The sequence below is a fragment of the Peromyscus eremicus genome, chromosome 22 (genome assembly GCF_949786415.1).
Source record: "Peromyscus eremicus chromosome 22, PerEre_H2_v1, whole genome shotgun sequence".
NCBI lineage: Eukaryota > Metazoa > Chordata > Mammalia > Rodentia > Cricetidae > Peromyscus > Peromyscus eremicus.
In genome coordinates, this window is record NC_081437.1 from 10,503,186 (window position 1) to 10,522,511 (window position 19,326).

At 53.5% G+C, this 19,326-nt stretch overlaps 1 long non-coding RNA gene across 1 annotated transcript in view; it reads left to right on the forward strand.

Moving 5' to 3' along the window:
• The first annotated feature begins 931 nt into the window (after window positions 1-931).
• Window positions 932-19,326, forward strand: part of LOC131897512 (uncharacterized) — a 31,248-nt gene continuing 12,853 nt past the window's right edge. Inside the window, exon 1 of the long non-coding RNA XR_009375712.1 lies at window positions 932-1,006. This is a non-coding gene — a long non-coding RNA (uncharacterized LOC131897512). The remainder of the gene's footprint in view (window positions 1,007-19,326) is intronic.

Genomic DNA, 19,326 nt, shown 5'->3' on the forward strand with positions numbered 1-19,326 from the left:
TACGCCACAGCCCGACAGGTGGTTAATATTTAATCCGTTTTTTAATCATTAACTCTCTGGCTGGCTGGGGAGGAAGGGCTGTTGTCAAATCAGTAACCACAGGCCTGGGGAACAATGTCCACAGATGTCTTTGCCTCTCCTGGCTAGGCTGGGGGGTGTTGGCTGGGTGGGAGTCATCCAGGGTCCTGGGGGTCCTGGTGTGGCTCTTTCTATGGTAATTAAGGGCATGGAGACAGTAGAAAGAGTCCCCTCGAGACCTTGCATCTCCTAACCCAGGGGCTCTTTAGGTGGCCAGTGATTGGGAGTGATATCCAGGCATGAGAGTTGTAATGACTGCTATCTCCTTACAGGCCTTGTGACTTTGGGCAAGGCACACAGCTTCCCCGACCCTCACCTCCCCGTTCCCTCATCTTCGCAATGAGGAAACGTATTCAGAGCTTGAAAGGATTGTCTTGAGATTTGAATGAGATGTGAGCATATAAGGAAGTACTTTCTAGACCGAAGACGGAGATAGCAAGCTGGTTAGAGACAGCACCAACTCCCGAAAAGGGCAGTCCCCACAAAAAGGTGCGGAGTTGAAAGCAGATAGCCGGGGCAGAGCCATAAAAGGCGCAAGGATGAAAGAACAGAGCGAGCAATGTTGTTTCCATTCAGCTGTCCGCCCTGCTCCGTCCTGGAGCTGGTTTTAATTCGGGTAATCAAATGGTTATTAACGAGTCTGTTTGCCCAGGTCCCAAACTGGGCTGCAAGGCTAACCGTGAAGAAAAAAAAAAAACAACAGTCAACCTCCTCCCCCTCCACCACCACCCCCGGGAGGGGGGGGAGGGGGAGGGAGGAGGGGGGAGGGGGGAGAGAGCAAAGGTGACCGGGTTCCAGAACTGAATCAGAACAAGAGAGGCAGTGTTTGTAAGGAAGGTCAACAGGTCAGGGCCAGAGGGTCACCAGGGTGGGGGCATGGGGAGGAAGGGCAGCGTGGGCTAAGGATCAGAGCCGGCCGACTTCAGGGGTGAGTCAGTAAGGAGAGGGTTCGGGGAGACGGCCGGGAATCAGAAGGAATTGTGTCCCTTCTGATAGGTACTGTGACACACTGGAACCCGTGGTACAAGGCACATCACAGACTCCCCAGACACACCCTGTTGTGACCGGCTAGTCCCCACGCAGGTACACACAGGCAATGGGCAGCTAGGGAGGGCGCGAGTCTCTCTCACCCAGCGCTGAGGACTGTGTAATCCCTGGGTCTGGGTAGGAGCTGCAGGGCACAGAGACTCCAGACATCCCTAGATAGGGGAGGGTGAGACAAGCCTCGGAGGGGGCGCAGATGGGGCTCCTTGGAGGAGGTGGGTGTAAAGCTGACCTTTAAGGAGGGGGTTGGGTTCTGGGGGTTCCTGTAGCTTCCCAGAACCTGAGTCTCCAACCCTCACCCAGTGACCACACGTCAAGCTCAGTTCTGGCCCAGGTTCGCCAAGACAAGAAGAAGCCCGGCTCCCGAGAAGCCCGGCTAACAGTCGATAGAAACAGAATTCTGCGCTTCCCTGTGCCCCGCCCAGCACGGCCCTGCAGACTGCATGGGCCAGGAGGGGGTCTCTTGGAGATCTCTGCTCAAGAAGGCTCCTCTGCAGGAAGCCAGGCCTTACGTGGGCTTCCTGCTCAAGGACCCCTGTCCGGTGTGTACGAGACGGGGAATAAAAGGGTACAGTGACCCAGGGAGACACCCACAAGGAATGGCAGATGCCACCAGACAGACCACTGCTATCTAAGAGTTCAGACTGAGCCCTGAGTCCAGAGCCTGAATCCTGTCTGTCCGTTTCCAGCTGGGCCGGATCCCGCTCTGACTCTGATTCTTTCTTCTTAAAAAGACTTTGACTTATTTCATGGGTATGTGTGTTTTGTCTGCATGTACGTACATGTACCCTACACGGACTTGGTACCCATGTCAGAAGAGGTCCCTTAGAATTGAAGTTACAGGTGCCTGTGAACCGTTATGTGGGTACCAGGAACTGGAGCTGGGTTTCTGCAGGAGCAAGTGTTCTTAAGCAGTGAGCCATGTCTCCATCCCTGGGCCTTGCTAGCTGTGTAAGGGGACCAAGAATGACGAGAGTCAAGTGCCAGCTGCCTATGGTGGCTGACTTTTTGTTGTTGTTTGTTTGTTTTTCGAGACAGGGTTTCTCTATGTAGCTTTGGTATCTGTCCTGGATCTCTCTGTAGCCCAGGCTGGCCTCGAACTCACAGAGATCCACCTGGCTCTGCCTCCTGAGTGCCACCACCACCCAGTGATGGCTGTGTTGTAATGAAACCCAGGACCCGATGCTGTGGTGCACTGTGAGTGGGGCGGCCATTTGAAGGAGAACATGTCCCTGACTGGCATGTTCAGTGAGGCTTCCTGGGGGAAGAGTCATATACCCTCTTGGAGGATTAGCAGGATCCCTCCAGCAAGGGAGAAGGGACGTATTCCTTCCCTGAGAAGGGACAAGCAGAGGCAGGAAGAAACAACGTAAGGCTGGGGATGGTCTGTCTGAGACAGCTAGTCCCGAGGGGCAGGAGCAGGGACAAGAGGGGCCCAAAGCTTTGGGCGCCAATGGAGCTGGGCAGCTGGTGCAGGACCAGCAGGGTTTGCATCTGTGGGTTCCGCAGCTAGACTTGGAGTACAAATCTCCATGAAATTCCCCTGGCATGCCCACTGAGGTCCCTTTCTGTGCCTCTGGCCTGATGACCATAGGCCAGTCATTTCCCAGCCTCTGTCTTGTCAACCGCCATGTGGGCACAGAAGCGTATACCCACCACCACCACCTCTAGTGGCAAGGACTACTGCGGCTACATACATGAAGGATGCATGGCCCATGTCAAGTGTGGAGGCCCAGGGTTGGGGGAGGAGCCAGGCCAAAGCTCTGCTTCTTTCTTCCCGGGGCTGGGGTGAGAGGGGGGCCTCAGCTTATCTGAGTCCTGACAGAGCTGGAGTGGGTGAGGAGGGGGTGCTTCTCCAGCAGCCCAAACAGCATAAAGGTGATAAAGGGCACAGGCCTGCAACCTGCCCAAGGAGACAGGACACAAGCTGTGCAAAGCTGGAGTAGCTCTAACACTGTCACTTCCCTGATCCTTTCCCCCACCCCCACCCTGACCCCTCCAGGCCCCTTGGGTGCAGCCCCAGCCTTCCCACCTACCCCCACGGGGCAAGAGAAACCAGAAGAGGCATTGTTTCAGGGAACCAATAGCAAAGAGAACAGACCATGAAGCAATCACAAAGGTAACTAAGTCTCCACGCTTTGCCTGGGGCTTTCCCACATTTCCTGGGAAACTCCACAGACCTATGCCAGCAGGGCTGCTTGTCAGGTCTTAAAGCTGAAAGACCTTCTTCCAGGGAACCCTCTTCCTTTGAGGCACCCAAGGAGAGGTGGCCGCTTTTGGAGTGAATGGATGAATGTTGGGTTTGTGATCGAGGACGCGGGTGATGGGGATGGAGCAGCAGGTAGGAGGCAGGGCTGAAGCTTTGTCCAGTTCCCAGCCCTTCCACCTGGCCTCAGGGGCATCCTGCATCTGTACTAGAGGGACTTGCTTACATATGGAGGTGACAATATAGAGCTGGATTCCCTGCCAGAGGGTTTCTGTGCCCATGGAGGCTTGGACGGGCTGCTGATTTGCTGTAGTTGGTGGTCTATTTCTAGACTTCCGACAGAGACCTCTCTCAGCAGGGGCTCTGGGCACTCCACTCTTGCTGTTCTGGTTTGAGAGCCGGGTTGCAGACCACACATGTGAGCAGCTCATCTCTGAGACAGCAATTGCTGTCAGGGTCCACCCCCACACTCATCCCTGCCAGCAGGTGAAGGTGTCTCAGAGACTCCGGGTCCCCAGCCCCTTTTCAGATGGGCATCGGAGACAGGGACAAGAACAGGGCTTTCCTGGGGAGCAGGCACCCTGCAGGGAGAAGAAGGGTTTGGGAGGGCTAGAGGGGAGAGAGAGGACAGCGTATCCTGGGCAGTTCCTCACACAGCTCCCACAGGTCAGATGTGCCGGAGCTCTAGGGAAGACACTTGTCCCTGTGCTTTTAGGGGGACACTTTTAGACTGGGTGCAAAGTCTTCCCGCTTCCTCTCTCGGGACCCTGCGTTGGTTCAGTGACTAAAGCCTTCGTGAAGCTGGCTATGGTGTTGTTATTATCATCAGGGTCGTCCGGTGATCCCAGCAGAGCTGGTCATATTCTAACACCAGGCCTTTTGTGCTTCCAGAAGCCCCGCCCCTCCACTGCCCAGCCCCACTTCACGCCTCACACCCTAAGGCTTTTGCCTCTTGTTATCTCCCGCTCCACAGGTCTGGTTCGCGTCTGGTCACTTCTGAGTCATCAATACCATCCAGTTGGTGTGCTTAACCGATGTCACGTCTGGAAGGCTAAGGGCTAACATTTCGTTAGAGATGGACACCCCCTCCCCAGACCCCGCAGCAGTGGCCATGGAGTTCTAGACAGTGAGGGAGGAAGGAGGGAAGCAGGGAAAAAGGAGTGATAAGGGGGGGGGGCAACCAAGGTGTTTTGAGTGGTCCCCCAACTCCTGTGTGTGTCTGGCTCAGCCTTCCCACTCTCCCTCTGGCTCCAGACCCAGCCACGAGGAGGCCAAACTGTGTGAGCAAATGGTGCTGTCGGGCCAGGGGCCGAGACGGAATCCCCTCAGACAGGCTGGCCAAAGGGTCTGTCCACTGACTTGCTAGGTCTGCAGGGAGCCGGGGGAGGAGGGACAGGCTGGGGTAGGCCCAGCTCTGGGGGAGCCGTGGGTATGGAGGACAGGAGAGCCAGGCCTGCCTGGCCTTTGAAGGGCTAGCCTTCCTGAGGAGGACACTTTAAATCGCCCCCAATTAAACCATTGCGGAAGCTTTTAACAGCCCTGTAGAACTTTTAAGGACTGTCCTTTTGTTAGACAGCCAAGCTGTTATGCAGAGAGAAGAGAGAGAAAGAGAGAGAGAGAGAGAGAGAGAGAGAGAGAGTTGGCCAGAGCCTCTCACTACTTTTCCTGGGCCCCAAGGCCAGTGGTCTCCAACTCATGAAGCAACAGTCCCACACTGCTTGTTTGGGAATCAAAGACTGGGGAGCCTGCTTTGATCTGGGGTACGCTGCTCCCCTTCCAGAGTGCTCAGGCCTGGGAGATCTGCACCGCCACTCTTTCCGATGGGATCTCTAGAGTCCGAGGAAGTGATCTCTTCCCGGGACTTCCAGAAGCTGTCTTGGGGGGAGGGGGGGGCAGGAGTTTATACTGCTCTCCTTGTTCAATCTGCCGGGAGGGAAAGGCTGGGAAATACTGTATTCCCAACATTCCTTCCTAAGGCTCCTTCCTTGCCCCAAAGCAAGAGCAAGTGTAGATCTGATATTAGCTGGGTTAGACTGTCGACCATAGTGACTGCAGCATGTGTCTACTTTAAAACAAGGCACACACACACACACACACACACACACACACACACACACGCACACACACCGTAAACTGGTGTTCCTACAGGACAACAAATGGTAGCAAAGTTTCCATTTGGTCATTTGGATGACATCAAAACCCTTCATTCGTCCTTGGTGTGCACATCTGCTCCCTTATTTGGTCCCCAGGGACGCCTGACGGACATTGGGACAGGCTCCTCCACTGTACAAGAGAAGACACTGAATGGAGCCCCGGGAAGGTTTGTGGAACTGGCCTCAGTCCGTGGCAGGTGAGGAGGGGTTCCCAGGAAACTCCCTTCAAAGTCACCCTACTTGCAGGTCATACAGAGCTGTCACAGACAGCCGTGAGGTGGGCACAGTGCACGCGGGCACGTTTTGCCCCTCGGCATGGGGGTTGGTGGTAAGTTCTTCATTGGCTGGCGGGAGCTATCGGAATGCTTTGAATGAATCCCTAAGGCCAGTTTGAGCTTTTATCTCTTGGAAGTGAAGGTGCTGCTTCCCATATGGACCCTCACAGCTCCTTGTCTCTAACTGCGGGCTTTCCTTGCATCATTTCCCATAGCCCCCCCGGGGGAGGGGGGGAGGTGTGAGATGACTCAGGACTTGTGTGGGATCACACTGACTGCTAGTCAATGGAGAGGCCCAGACATCATCCTAATCTCTTGGGTCCTAAATTGGCCATTGTTAGGGCTGGTGAGATGGCCCAGTAGTTAAGAGCATCTACCACTCTTGCACAGAACCTAAATACAGGCCCTAGCTCTCACACTGGACGGCTTATGACCACATGTTACCTCAGCTCCAGAGGATCAGAGCTCTCTGGCCTCCTCAGGCACCTACATACAGACACACGCACACAGACACACAGACACAGACAGACACACACACACACACACACACACACACACACACACACACACACACCCCGGATATGGCAGTATACACCTTTAATCCCAGCACTGGACAGGCAGAGGCAGGCAGATCTCTTTGAGTTTAAAAGCCAGCCTGGTACACATAGCAAGTTCTGGAACAGTCAGGGCTACAGAGTTAAGACTTTATGTCAAAAATAAAGTTTAAAAATAGGTCCTGGGACTGAAGGGATGGCCCAGCAATTAAGAGCATTGGCTGTTTTTTTTTATAGAGGACCTTGATTTAATTCCCAACACCTACATGGTGGCTCACAACTGTCCGTGATTCTAGTTTCAGGGAGTCTGCTGTCCTCTCTGGCTTCTGAAGAGACCAGGCATGCATATGGCGCACAAAGCGAGCATGGTTAACTCCTGGAGTTAACGGCACACCATGAAGTGGCCGGCACAAAGTGGCCGAGCAGCCAGACCTCTGAGGCCTGACGCTCAGTCAAAATGACAAGGCAGTTGGGAAGGGCCACTGGGCCACTGTGAACAGAGTCAGGCTAAGGTGCAGGGACGCAAAGACCGAGACTTGACCTGTACAAGGCCTGAGGGTACATGGCTGAGGGACGGAGCTGGCGGAGATTGAGTAAAGCTGGGGTCGCGCGGGGGTGGGGGGTGGGGTGGGGGGTGGGGATCCTGCGGAAGCTAAAGAAGTCCTGTTTCCACATGGACTAGCCACTCAGCTGTGTCTGTGGCACTTTGTGTTGTCCTAACATGCAAGGCAAGGATTCTTCTCTTGATACTGACAAGGAAACGGATAGGTAAAGATAGGAGCTAACATGCCAGAAACTTCTGGCTCAGGGTATCTCAGGGTATCAAGCCCAATTCGAACCTACAATTCCAGCCCAAGAAAGCAGCTATTTGGTTGATTTCACTAATTTTTTTTCCCTTCCATTTTTTTTTTTTTTTTTTTTTTTATGATCCTAGGGATTAGACTCAGGACCTTAGACATGCAAGGCCAGTGCTCCCCTGTTGAGCTGTATCTCCGGGGGGGCCCCCCCAAATTAGCAATTTGGATCACCAACTCAGATAAGAACAGACGGGCCTGGCCTCACTGTTGGGGGCGCTGGAGCCTGGCTATCCTCCCCCACCACACCATCCCCACAGGTCTATCGTTTTGAAATTTCAAAAGCTCTGGATGGAAACCCAAAGCCTCTTCAGCAATGGCCCAGGTGGGCAGAAAGCCAGCTGGATGCTGGCGCCTGGCTCACTAGAGGATTGCCCAGCACAGCTTCCATGAGAAAAGGGCTTTAGGGGCTCTGGGCAGATCCCGCTGGGACCCATCAATACTTTCACTCACCGTGCTGCCGGAGCTCGGCCTGCTGGGACCTGAGGGAGCCCCCTCCTCCAACCCCCACAGCTGAATATTCCTTCTGACCTTGGCCTGGGGTTCTGGGTGTGTTTTATTTAACGCTAGCTCCCCCCACAACACCTTTTTACTCCTGTCAACAACACTTACACGTAGCTCTTTTTTTTAAAGAAAATGAGTGTCATTAAAACTGGGGGTGGTGATGTCTCTGCAACCCCAGAACACTAGGAGGTGGAATCAGGAGGATTAGGAAGTAAAGGCCATCCTGAACTACGTGGACTGCGTGAGACCTTGTGGGGAGAGAGAGAGAGAGAGAGAGAGAGAGAGAGAGAGAGAGAGAGAGAAACACATGGTTAGGGTGAAGGATGTAGCCCAGGATGCAGAACGCAGGGCTTGACCTGAGCAATATGAGCAATGCACACATACTTACATGCATGCCACACGTGCGAAAGAATTCCGTGATTGATACAGCCTTTCATAAAGATAAAGTTATTGACTCACCGAGTACCTCTAAGATGCAGGGTTACTAAAATTCCAACAAGTTACAGACTGGGAGCCTGAGGCGTGCTCAGTCACCACCCCTCTCGCCCCCCCACCCCCCATCTTTGAGAAGACTGAACTTAGTTAGAAAGGAGCTGCTCCAGGAAACCACCTTGCCCATGCTCCTGTCTTCTCACGCGTGTGCAGGGCTTGGGCCCTTGAGGGAACAAGTGGCTGTCCCTCATGAAGTGGGTGCAGGCAGAGATAACTCGGTTGCTCTGGGGCAGGCCCAGCTGTTGGGAGGCCAGGATTGCACCCAGCCTGCTCTTGGGCTGTTTGGCTGAAAACAATGAGTCAGCCTGGGAAGGGAACAGGGGGAGTGGTCCTGGTGACCTAGCCCCCCAGCCTCCAGCTTTTCTGCCCTCCCTCCACCCCTCCACCCCTCCACCCCCCACCCCTTGGTCTTTAGGAGGCTCAACTAATTTCCTTTTTCTGTTATTTGGCTGTGATAGGAAAAGTATTGAAAAATAGAAAGTGCCCGAGACAGGAAAACACTCTGAGAGCTGAAACCTGAAACCCCGTGGCCTGCGCCAACTCCCCAGTTAGAGGTGGATGGCTAGCCAGGATTCGTTCTGGGCCCCAGTCCCAGGCTTTGCTTAGGGTGGTGCCTGAAGCCTCTTTAGTGGAGGTGAGGGCTTGGGGGGGGGGGCAGTGGGTGACCACTGGAGATCACGTGGACGCAAGAGGAAGACAGATTGTGGGAGGTTTGGACAGACTTCCTTTTTTATATTTGTGTATTTATTTCTTTACTTATTTCTTTGCTTGTTGCTGGTGGTGGAACCTAGGATCTCACGCATGCCAGGCAAGTGCCCTCCCTCTGAAATACACCCCTACCCAGACTTCTTAAAAACATTCCCATTGTTGAGGCACCATGCATTTCCATGTAGCCCCAAGGTCTCCTGTGAGAGCCACATGAGGACACAGGACAATTGCCTAGCACAGGATTTACTAATGAGTCGATGTAGATACTCGTGGTGAATCCCATTAGACCCTGGTGGGTATCACAAACCACCCCCGTCCTCTACGGCCCCCTCCACCTATAGGCTACTTCTTCCCAGTTACCCAGAAAGAGTCTTCTTTTGATGACAAAAGAGCAGAGAGAATTGGCTGGAAGTTACAGAGCAAATTCATCCATCCAAAGTTGGCTGGAGTGCCGCTGAGCCAGACTCCAGAGATGGGGCGGTTGGGGAGGCCCAGGGTCGGGGGAGCCAGCTGTGTGAACAGATAACTGCTCTACAATAGAGTACGAACAAGCCTTATCTGCCCTGTGTGCAGGGAGGATGCTGCGGGGCCTGGCCTGACCTGTGGGTCAGGAAGTTTTCTAGAGGTCTTAGCCAGGTCTAGGCTACCTAGGAGGCTGAGGCAGGAGGATTCCAGGCCAGCCTGGGAAATTTTGTGAGGGCCTGTCTCAAAAGATGAAGTAAAGACAGGCTCAGTGGGTGGAGCACACCTTTAATCCCAGCACTCATGAGGCAGGGGCAGAGGCAGGTGGATCTCTGTGAGCCTCGAGGCCAGCTTGGGTAAGTTCCAGGCCGGGGCTACATGAGATATACAGCTTTCAGGATGGTTTGCCGGGTACGTGCAAGGTCCTAGAGTCACAGTACTCAGGAAGGAGAGGAGAGAGAAAGGAAGAGCCTATGGTGGCTCTCTTGAAACTGGGCCTCGCCAGGTGGTGGCACACGCCTTTAATCCCAGCACTCAGGAGGCAGAGCCAGGCGGATCTCTGTGAGTTCGAGGCCAGCCTGGGCTACCAAGTGAGTTCCAGGAAAGGCGCAAAGCTACATAGAGAAACCCTGTCTCGAAAAACCAAAACCAAAACCAAAATCAACAAAAAAACAAAAACAAAAAACAGCAACAACAACAACAACAAAAAAAAAACTGGGCCTTTGGGAACGCAGCTACATGTGAGGTAACTCTCCCAACACATCTGCCCTCTACCCACCATACTCAACCCAGATGCAGGACAAGAGTTGAGATACAAGAAAGTGACAGTTATACCCTTCAACCCCTGGGCCAAGGGACCAGAATTTTACCCACTAAGCAATGGGATGTCAGCAGCTGGGCGGTGGTGGTGCACGCCTTTAATCCCAGCACTTGGGAGGCAGAGTCAGGAGGATCTCTGTGAGTTCGAGGCCAGCCTGGGCTACAAAGTGAGTTCCAGGACAGGCACCAAAACTACACAGAGAAACCCTGTCTTGATAAACCAAAAACCAACCAACCAAACAAACAAACAATGGGATGTCAGCAAAAACCTTTGGAGGGAGGGCAGGGCCATCTGGGTGGGGTGGGGGGTTTAGAAGATCCAGCCTCAGCTCTGCTCTAGCCTGGTCTTTAGAGAGCAACCCCCCCCCCCCCCCCGACCTCTCACCATCTGCTGCCCGTAAAGCTCAGGCAGCGACCATTCATTCAGCTGACATCAATCCAGCAGGACCTGGGATAAGAACAAGCCAGTCCTTGCGTGGGGAGCCGGAGGGAAGAGCAATTGTTCAACCATAGCAACGTCACATCCGCGGCTCTCCCGGGTCCAGCCTCCCAGGAGTTCCCCTTTAGACGCCTCTCGGTTCCCCCAGTTCTCTCAAGCCCTGGGAGACACCCGACACTTCCCAAAGGAGCAGGTGCAGGCCCACGTGCATAATGCGGGCTTCCCTTAAGTGTTTTCTGAGACGAATTAGCCTCCGTGGAGAATAACTGTTCTCCCAGCTACCGACTCACTGTCAACCCAGACCACAGACAAATTCTTTAACTGAACTAAAGCTTTCGACGTGTGCAAATGGCCTTAAAGCACAGGCTGACCCACGTGGACCTGTAGGGTAAAACACTGTCACTGTGGGGTTAGTAATGGTGACACTGTGAGCCTTTGGGGCCTCAGCCCTGTGTCCAGAGGGGCAGAGATCCTTTTGGTTGCCTTAGACAACCAATTATCACAAGCTCCCTGGGACTAAAAGACCCAAGGAGAAGAGATCTGGGTAAGGTGGGGGTATTACATTGCCAGGAGCCGCACCCCACATCCCCACCCCCCGGCCTCGGTGGCTATTCTAGACTTTGTTGGCAAGGTCACCAAGGCAACATATAGGCAAGTCCAGGACAGGTAGATAGGGAGGTGATTCCCCCTTTCCTCACTTCATTAAGTGTGGGTAGTTCAGGCGTGAGAAATGAGGTGGGGCCTGGGCGCCCTGGGTGATAACTGGGGATTATTTGCAAAGCGGTTGGTTTCAGATCTTGGACTTGTATATTTCTGTTTCCTCCTGGGCCCTGGACTTGCAAAGCTGCCTTCGGGGGAGTCTGCGTCCCTCTCAAGGCCGGACTCTGCATGCAGGGACATCGCAGCCCCCGGGTTGGGTGTGGGCGCTGGATTAGCCGCCTCTGTCCCAGCGTGAGGTAGCACAGGTCGCCGTCCGCGGGAGCCCTTCCTTTTAGTTCTGGCAGAGACTGCGGGGAGGGAGGGAGGGGAGTTCCCCTTCTCTGTTTGTTGTCATATTCTGTTGTTTTCTTAAAGACAGGAAGGAAAGCGATCATCACTTTTTCGGTTCTGTGAACAATAAAGGCAGGCAGGAGGATGTGTCGGTCCGTCCGTCCCCGACCCCACCCCCGCCCCCGCCCTCCCCTCAAGCCCACACCTTCTCCTCTCCCCTCCCCACCTCGAGGCCCCCACTACCAGGATCAGGCCTGCCTGATTGGAGGGGCTTGGCTTCACCTTTGAATCGCTTTGACTTCTCGGAGTCTTCTGTGTAAAAATGGGAGTCCTCAGACTCCCTTTACAGGGTTGTCAAGGGTAAAAACAAACAAACAAACAATAAATAAATAAATAATACGAAGTTGAAAAGACAAAAGACTTCAACGGACCTGCAGTGGGTGTTCCAGAAGGTCCCTCCTGGGTTTCCTTCCCTCAGCAGCATGAACGGTTGGCCCAGAGCACAGTAGGGGAAGCAGGATGGAGCTTCTCTCGTCTTTCCATACAAAGCTGGTTCCTTCCACAGCAGACCTGCCAACATTGGCCTGGCCGTGTTAGACTTCTAAAAAGCTTGAGAAACAAGGAATGGGTGGCAGGCAAGTCCAGGGGCTGCATGGTTCCTGGAATTGTCCTTGCTCTGTTGGGAGACAGGCTGAGCTTGTCCCCAAACATCTCCTAGCTCCTTAGTCTCTGATGCTCATGCCTCTACCCACTCCCTCCAGACAGAGGCCTTCTCCTCACGCCACCACCCCCACACCCCCCTCCCATCACTGCTTCTCTTCTGTATCCTCTCTTCTCTCCTCTTTTCCTGAGACAGGGTCTTGCTGTGTTTGCCTGCCTGGCCTTGAACTTGAGTTGATTCTCCTGCCTCAGCCCCCCGCTACTTGCTTCTCACTACCTAGCCCTGGCTGTCTAGCCTGGGCTGAAACTCCTGTCTCTCCCCTCCTACCTCAGTGGTGTGAGATTACAGGCATGTACCACCACAAACTGGGCTGCTTCCTGGGACTGAGGGGCTGCCCTGTCCTGACAGACAAGGAGCCCCGGGAGGTCTGGTTGTTCCTACTGTGTCCCATGTTGTTCTGAAACTTGGCCCAAATGTTACCTCAGTATCTTTGTCTGCAAAGTGGTTCCCGAGCTCTTGAAATAAAAGTCTTTTTTTCACAGTGAACATGGTTTATAGGCCTGGTTCCTGGGATAGCAGCTAGACTTGGAATCCTGGTGGAGAGCAATATGCCCAGGATAGCCTCAAATTCCTTATATAGTTGAATCTGGCCTTGAACTTTTTTTTTTTTTTAAGATTTATTTATTTTTATAAAATGCACATGTATGTCTGTGTGAGGGTGCCAGATCACCTGGAACTGTAGTTACAAACAGTTGTGAGCTGTCATGTGGGTGCTGGGAGTTGAACTCAGGTCCTCTGGAAGAGCAGCCAGTGCTCTTAACTTCTGAGCTATGTCTCCAGCCCCTGGCCTTGAACTTTTTATCTTCCTTTCTCTACCTTCTGAGTAGTGGGATTTTGGGCGTGCACCATCAAGGCTGGTTTATGGGATACTGAGGGTCAAACCTCGGACTTTATGTACACTAGGCAAGCATTCTACTAATCGAGCTACATTCCCAGCCCTAGAGTACGTAGTCTATTCAGTAACCTCTATGTCCGTTAAACATGTGGTACCCTATGTGGGAGACATTAGCTTGGGGAAGATGCAGATACTTAAAAGGCTAACGGCCCCCAGGAACCCTGGACCTTGGGGTATCAAAGATACCCCAGATAGTTCCGGACTAGAGTGAGCTTTTATCAGCCTTCCTGGAGCGCAGAACCAGCAGTCAGAGGCCCAGATATGAACACTCCACAATGCCTGACATGAACGAACAGTGTGGTGGTTTCTCTCTAGCAATGTGCAGCTTCCTCTGCCATCTGCCTGGGCATGAGAGCTTGTTCTGCCTCCAACCAACGGTTCTACAGTGTGTATGTCCTATGTCACTTTTCTGGGCCCCAGTATGTTTTTATTCTTATTCTTATTCTTTTTTTTTTTTTTTTTTTTTTTTGGTGGAAATGAGATAAGGAATTCATAAGACAGCCGGTACTTAACAAATATGACATTTCCAAACAAACCAAAGGCCTGAAGATATCATTCTTCGCCCTTCGGATGGAGCCTTGGGTTTGATTCCCAGCACTGGATAAAAGCAGGTGTGGTGATACACGCCTATAATCCCAGCACTTGGGAGATGGAGGCAGCAGGGTCAGAAGTTCAAGGTCATCATCAGCTATAATAGTGAGTTCCGGGGCTGAAGGGGTGGCTCAGTGGTTAAGGAGCGCTTGTGGCTCATACAGAGGACCAGGGTTCGGTTCCCAGCACCCACATGGTGGCTGCCAACCGTCCACACTCTAATCCAGTAGATCCACCAACTTCTTCTGACCTCCATGGGCATCAGGCATGCATGCTGTGCACACATGTCCATGTAGGCAAAACACTCATCTGCATAAAATAAAAGAAGCAAATAGCTAAAGCTAAAAAAAAAAAAAAAAAAAAAAAAAAAATAGTGTGTTCCAGCACAACCTGGAATATGTGAGACCCTGTCTCAAAGTCCGCAAGCAGACCAATCCATGGGGACCCCAGCTTCACTTCTTGCTACTTGCTGTCCCCTTCAGGAATGTTCTCCTGTGTCCTCTCTATCCTCCAAGCTCAGCAGCTTCTGGGACCCCCTCCTGGCTCCCACGACCTGTCCCTTGCACACAGGTTGGCCCGGCAAGTGTGCCTCTCCATGTTGCCGCTTGGCCCTCGCGCTCCTGTAGTTTGCTGGCCAGGCCCAGCCCCCCATGCCTAGCCCAGACTCCTCCACCCTGCCAGGACCACAGCACCGGTTCCCAACCACATAAAAGAAGGCGCTCGGAAAAGCCATAAACCCAAGGGCTGAGTGGGATGTTTGTCAAAGTAGGACAGATCTGCAGCCAGGGACGTGGAGCGTGCTGGGACCCGGAGAGGAAGAGCCGTTTCTGGGGAGAAGGGGTGAACCTGGAGGAGCTGGCCCAGGCTGGGAGGGAAGGGGGCCCATTAACACTTCGGGCCCAGCTGCGCTTCCTCCACACCTCAGCCAGGCGCACACAGGCCCGTTTGTCCGCCTCTCACTGCCACACTGTGTTAGCAGCAGCCCCAGGTGGGAGGGGGCTTCCTGGGCACAAACGCCCTTTATGGATGGGTAGCGCAGGGAACCAGCTCCTCCCGAGCTGAGACCACCCCCAGAATTCATCCTGGCAATGTTGGCACCCAGGGATGCTTGAACCTGGTGGCGGGGGTGGGGGTGGTGGGGGTGGTGGCTGGCTTTGTTCCGAGGACCCCCGGGTACCATGGGCAAAAATCCCAGGAGAAGACAGCCATCTTTGGAAGGCTAGAGAGTCCTGGGGAGGACTCCCTCCAGAGTTCATGATGGGGGATGACTCCCGTCAGTCAGCTTGTTAGGAGCCCCTGGGACTGAGGATGGCCATCTGAAGGGCACTGACAGATGGGGAGGCCAGCGTTGAAGAAGAGAAGAAGACAGACCCGATTTCTACCCCACACCCCTTCACAGCCCCTGCAGTGGAGCCTCCAGGGACAAGGTGATGCTGTGCTCTCATCCCTTATTACCCTGGGCTTTTATCCTCAGGGGGCCTCTTGTGTTCTTCCTCCGGCCAATGGGTGAGAAGTCACACATCGCACAGATAGACCCTGCCAGGCTCCCACTGAACTTCCTTAAGCCCCCGTCTGACTCACCCAGGTCTGCCATGGGTTTTTTAATTTTCTACATCATCTGTAGACGGGTTCGAGCCTGGGTTGGCTGCCTGGCAGTACCTCCTGGAGATAACTGCAGCCCTCAGCCAGGGAGTCTCTGATGGAGGGAAGGGTGGGTATGAAAATGAAAGTCCACATGCAGGGCTAAGCTCCCTGTGGGCCATGACTCCAAGCAGGTAGGGTCTCTCTGTCGAGGCCATTGTCCTGCTTTTCCACTCGGGGAGACTGAGGCAGGGAGGAGAAAGATGCTGTTGAGTGGTGTTTGTGGCCCACCTTCCTGGTGGTCCTTCTCTCCCGCTGAGCTCTGGTGAGGGAGGTGGGGGTGGGGGTGGGTTGCAAGGACCTTGGGACATGCGATGAGCTTCCCTACCCGCTGCTGTCCCCTGGGAAAGTGACACAGCCCCCCACCCACGGCCACTAACTGACACTCTGGGCCTGATGAGGAAATTGGATCGGAGGGTCTAATGGTGGGCTCACTCCAAGAACAGCCCGCTCACATCCTGTATTACCAAAGGCCAAGGCAGGCTGTCCAGCGGCAGACCCCCATCCCCTGCTTCTCCAACCCCTTCCCTTCCCAGGGACAGAAACACTCCACCCTGCAGGGTAACCTCCACCATCCAGGGCAACCATCTCCTCCCACACTTACTGCTCAGATGTTCGTGAAGACACACTGGGACCCACATACACTCGCCACTCACAGAGTCCCCTTCAATAGTAGAGCACTTGACAAATACGCACCCATGTCAGTTCCAAAAATGCTTCTAGAAATTCCACCCCAACCATAACCTCCCAGACAGCGACGTTTCAGGTCCCTACTGACCTCAGCAAGCTCACAGGTTCAGACACCTGTCGTGTCCCAGACTGCTTACCCATATGTGCAGACCCCACATCCAGGGCCCTTGCCAAGCTCCTCAGTATCCCCAGCCTGGATTGGGGGGCATTTATGCTCCTGGCCACTTATATGTAGTTTATGGATTTTAAAAGATGAGGTGTGGGGGTTGAGAGAATGGGAATGTAGGGGTGTCTGCAGGCAGAGTGGAGAGGAAGAGAAGGAAGGAAGAACACTATGACTCACTTCCACCTTTACAATGTCATAGTTCAGTTCCATGGGGCGGGAGGAAGGGCCCATTTGTCAACACAGTCGGGGCCTGCAGTGTGTGTGTGTGGGGGAGCTATCCCCTGGCATGCTGGTTAGGGGAGCTAGGAGCCGATCTAGAGGCAGCGGCTGTATGCACTTGGGTGGTGGCGGTGCGGTGCACTCAGCATTCTGAGTCCCCAGAGTTTGCCTTACATCCTCACCCAGTGCTGTAGCTGTCCCGCCCAAGGCTGACCAGATGTGGCCCCGTGGCACTTCTGTTTATCCTTCTCAGTTCCCCAGCCACTCATGGCTCAGCCTCTGTTCCTCTCTATAGCATCCTCATCGATACTGACCTGCCTCACAGTCACTGGTCCAGGCCTTTGTGGTGGTGTGCAGTACACCGCCCCCCCCAATTCTACGGCATGCAGGCTCCAGCTTCTTCCTGCCTCCACATGGCCCCTTACTGTTCATTCTCCAAACCCGCTTCTTTCTCCTGTATGCTGAATGGTGAGCCAGTTAACCTGTGAGCTCCTAAAGGTTTTTGGCTTTTTTTTTTTTTTTTGCCTTTAAGACCTCCAATTCTGAAAGCCAGCACGTGAGCCAAAAGTCCTGCGACACCGACAGCAGGACTAGGGGGTCAGACAAGCTCTTCTGTCTAGGTAGCCAATCTCCTTCAGCCATTCTCCTGGGTGGCACGTCTGCCCCCATTCTATAGATCACATAGGCCCAGACAGTAATAAGATTGCTCACCGGGCCACACCCCACCCCAGGGCCAGGGGAAACCCAGCCACTGGCTTAGCCTCCAGGGCAGGGCTCTGTCTACCCAGTTCCTTGGGGTCAAGCCTGTACTAGCGTCCCTCACAAGCTCACTCCTGCCTATAAGCAGCCTTGTGACTTCCCAGCTCTCATTAACCTCTCTGTAAACCTGAGGGAAACTGAGGCATGGAGAGCAAATGAGTAAGCAGGAGACTTCCAATCTGTGTTCCTTCTTCTCACTGACCTCAGCCCCCACTTCTCGGCAGTGTGTACACTAAGAGTTTGCCCGAGTCTCCCTGGTCTCTCTCCAACTTCCTGTCAAGGCCCTCTCCTTCCCGACTCTGAGCAGAGAACCAAGTGAAGAATGTCCATGGCTAAGGCCATTCCTGTGTGCTGGAATTCCCAGGGAGTTGGCTAAGCACACACTTAGGGAGTGGAGTGCCTTTTCTTTATCTTTGTGTGTGTGTGTGTGTGTGTGTGTGTGTGTGTCATGTTTGGAGGCCAAAAGACAACTTTGGAGTCCATTCTCTCTACCTTCCCTTAGGTTCCCATGTGAAACTCAGGTAGCCGGATGGACCTGACCTTGATTTGCAGCAGACAATGACCTTTAGGTCTGACTGCCTCTACCTCTCTAGTACTGGGATTGTAGGTGCGAGCCATCCTTCAGGGCTTATTCAGCTTATTCAGTGCTGAGACTGAACCCAGCGCTTTGTGTATGTTACATGAGCACTCTATCCACCGAGGTGCATTCCCAGCACCTTTTTTTGGTGTTTTTGAGACAGGGTTTCTCTGTGTAGCTTTGCGCCTTTCCTGGATCTTACTCTGTAGACCAGGCTGGCCTCGAACTCACAGAGACCCGCCTGCCTCTGCCTCCCGAGTGCTGGGATTAAAGGCGTGCGCCATCACTGCTGGGCTGGAAGGCTTTCTTTAAGACTTGGAATCCTGCCAGACGGTGGTGGCACACACCTTTAATCCCAGCACTCCTGAGGCAGAGGCAGGTGGATCTCTGTGAGTTTGAGGCCAGCCTGGGCTACCAATTGAGTCCCAGGAAAGGCGCAAAGCTACACAGAGAAACCTTGTCTTAAAAAAAAAAAAATCTGGCTGTGGTCTTTGTGCCTCACCAGGGTCCAGGCTGGACTCCTCCACAAGTTCAGGTTTCCTGGAAAAGGACTGGCCCAGACTCTGGTGTGTGGATACCTGTGGGAAGCATTTCTAGATACAGGAGATGGGTGTCCCTTAGAAGGGTGGAGTCAACTCTTTGCCACAAAGAAGGCTTTTTCGAGGCCCCAGTGGGAACAGCTGGCTGTTCATGCAACTGGAGATGGTGGTCTTTGTGCTGACAGTTGCATTAGACTGCAGGCGAGCGTGGTCACATGGCTTGAGCCAGTGAACTCGAGTTGAATGGACCCTTGCCCCTTGCAGGAAGGAAGTAGCCGCAGTAAGAGCTAAGGCATGGGTTTTCCTCTGGCCTTGCTGCCATGGCAGTCGTGAACAGAGATGCCGCTCTGTTTCCTCTCCAGCCTTTGTCTCCTGGTGAAGACAGCAGAGCTCAGAATCTGCCAGGGATTTGCAATGCTCTGGAGACAGCATTTCTCTGTGGAGCCCTGGCTGTCCTGGAACTCATCCTGTAGACCAGGCTGGCCTCGAACTCAGAGACCCGCCTGCCTCTGCCTCCTGAGTACTGGGATTAAAGACGTGTGCTGGCGGCTTACTCTGGTCTTGCCTTACTATGTATCCCCTAGCCAGCCTGGAACTCGCTCTGTAATGGAGACTGGGCTCATGCAGATTTCCCTGCCTCTGCCTCCCAAATGCTAGCATTAAGGGTATACACCACTACACTGGTTTCTTTGCTATTCTAAGCCTCTAGAATATTTGGGATTTATTTTTAATAAATGTTTTGCAGAGCTAAGCTAAGTGCTCTACCTTTGAGCTACATCCCAGGCCTGAGATGTTTGTAGCTATAGCGTAAACTTCCTCCTCCTGTCTGCCACTGTTACCTCGCTGTTGATGGGAGTTTGATAACTCCTTCACGTAATGGGGTTAGCTGAGCACCCTTAATGTGCTTCTTCCCCACCCCACCTTCCTCTTCTGATGCTAAAGTCACTTGT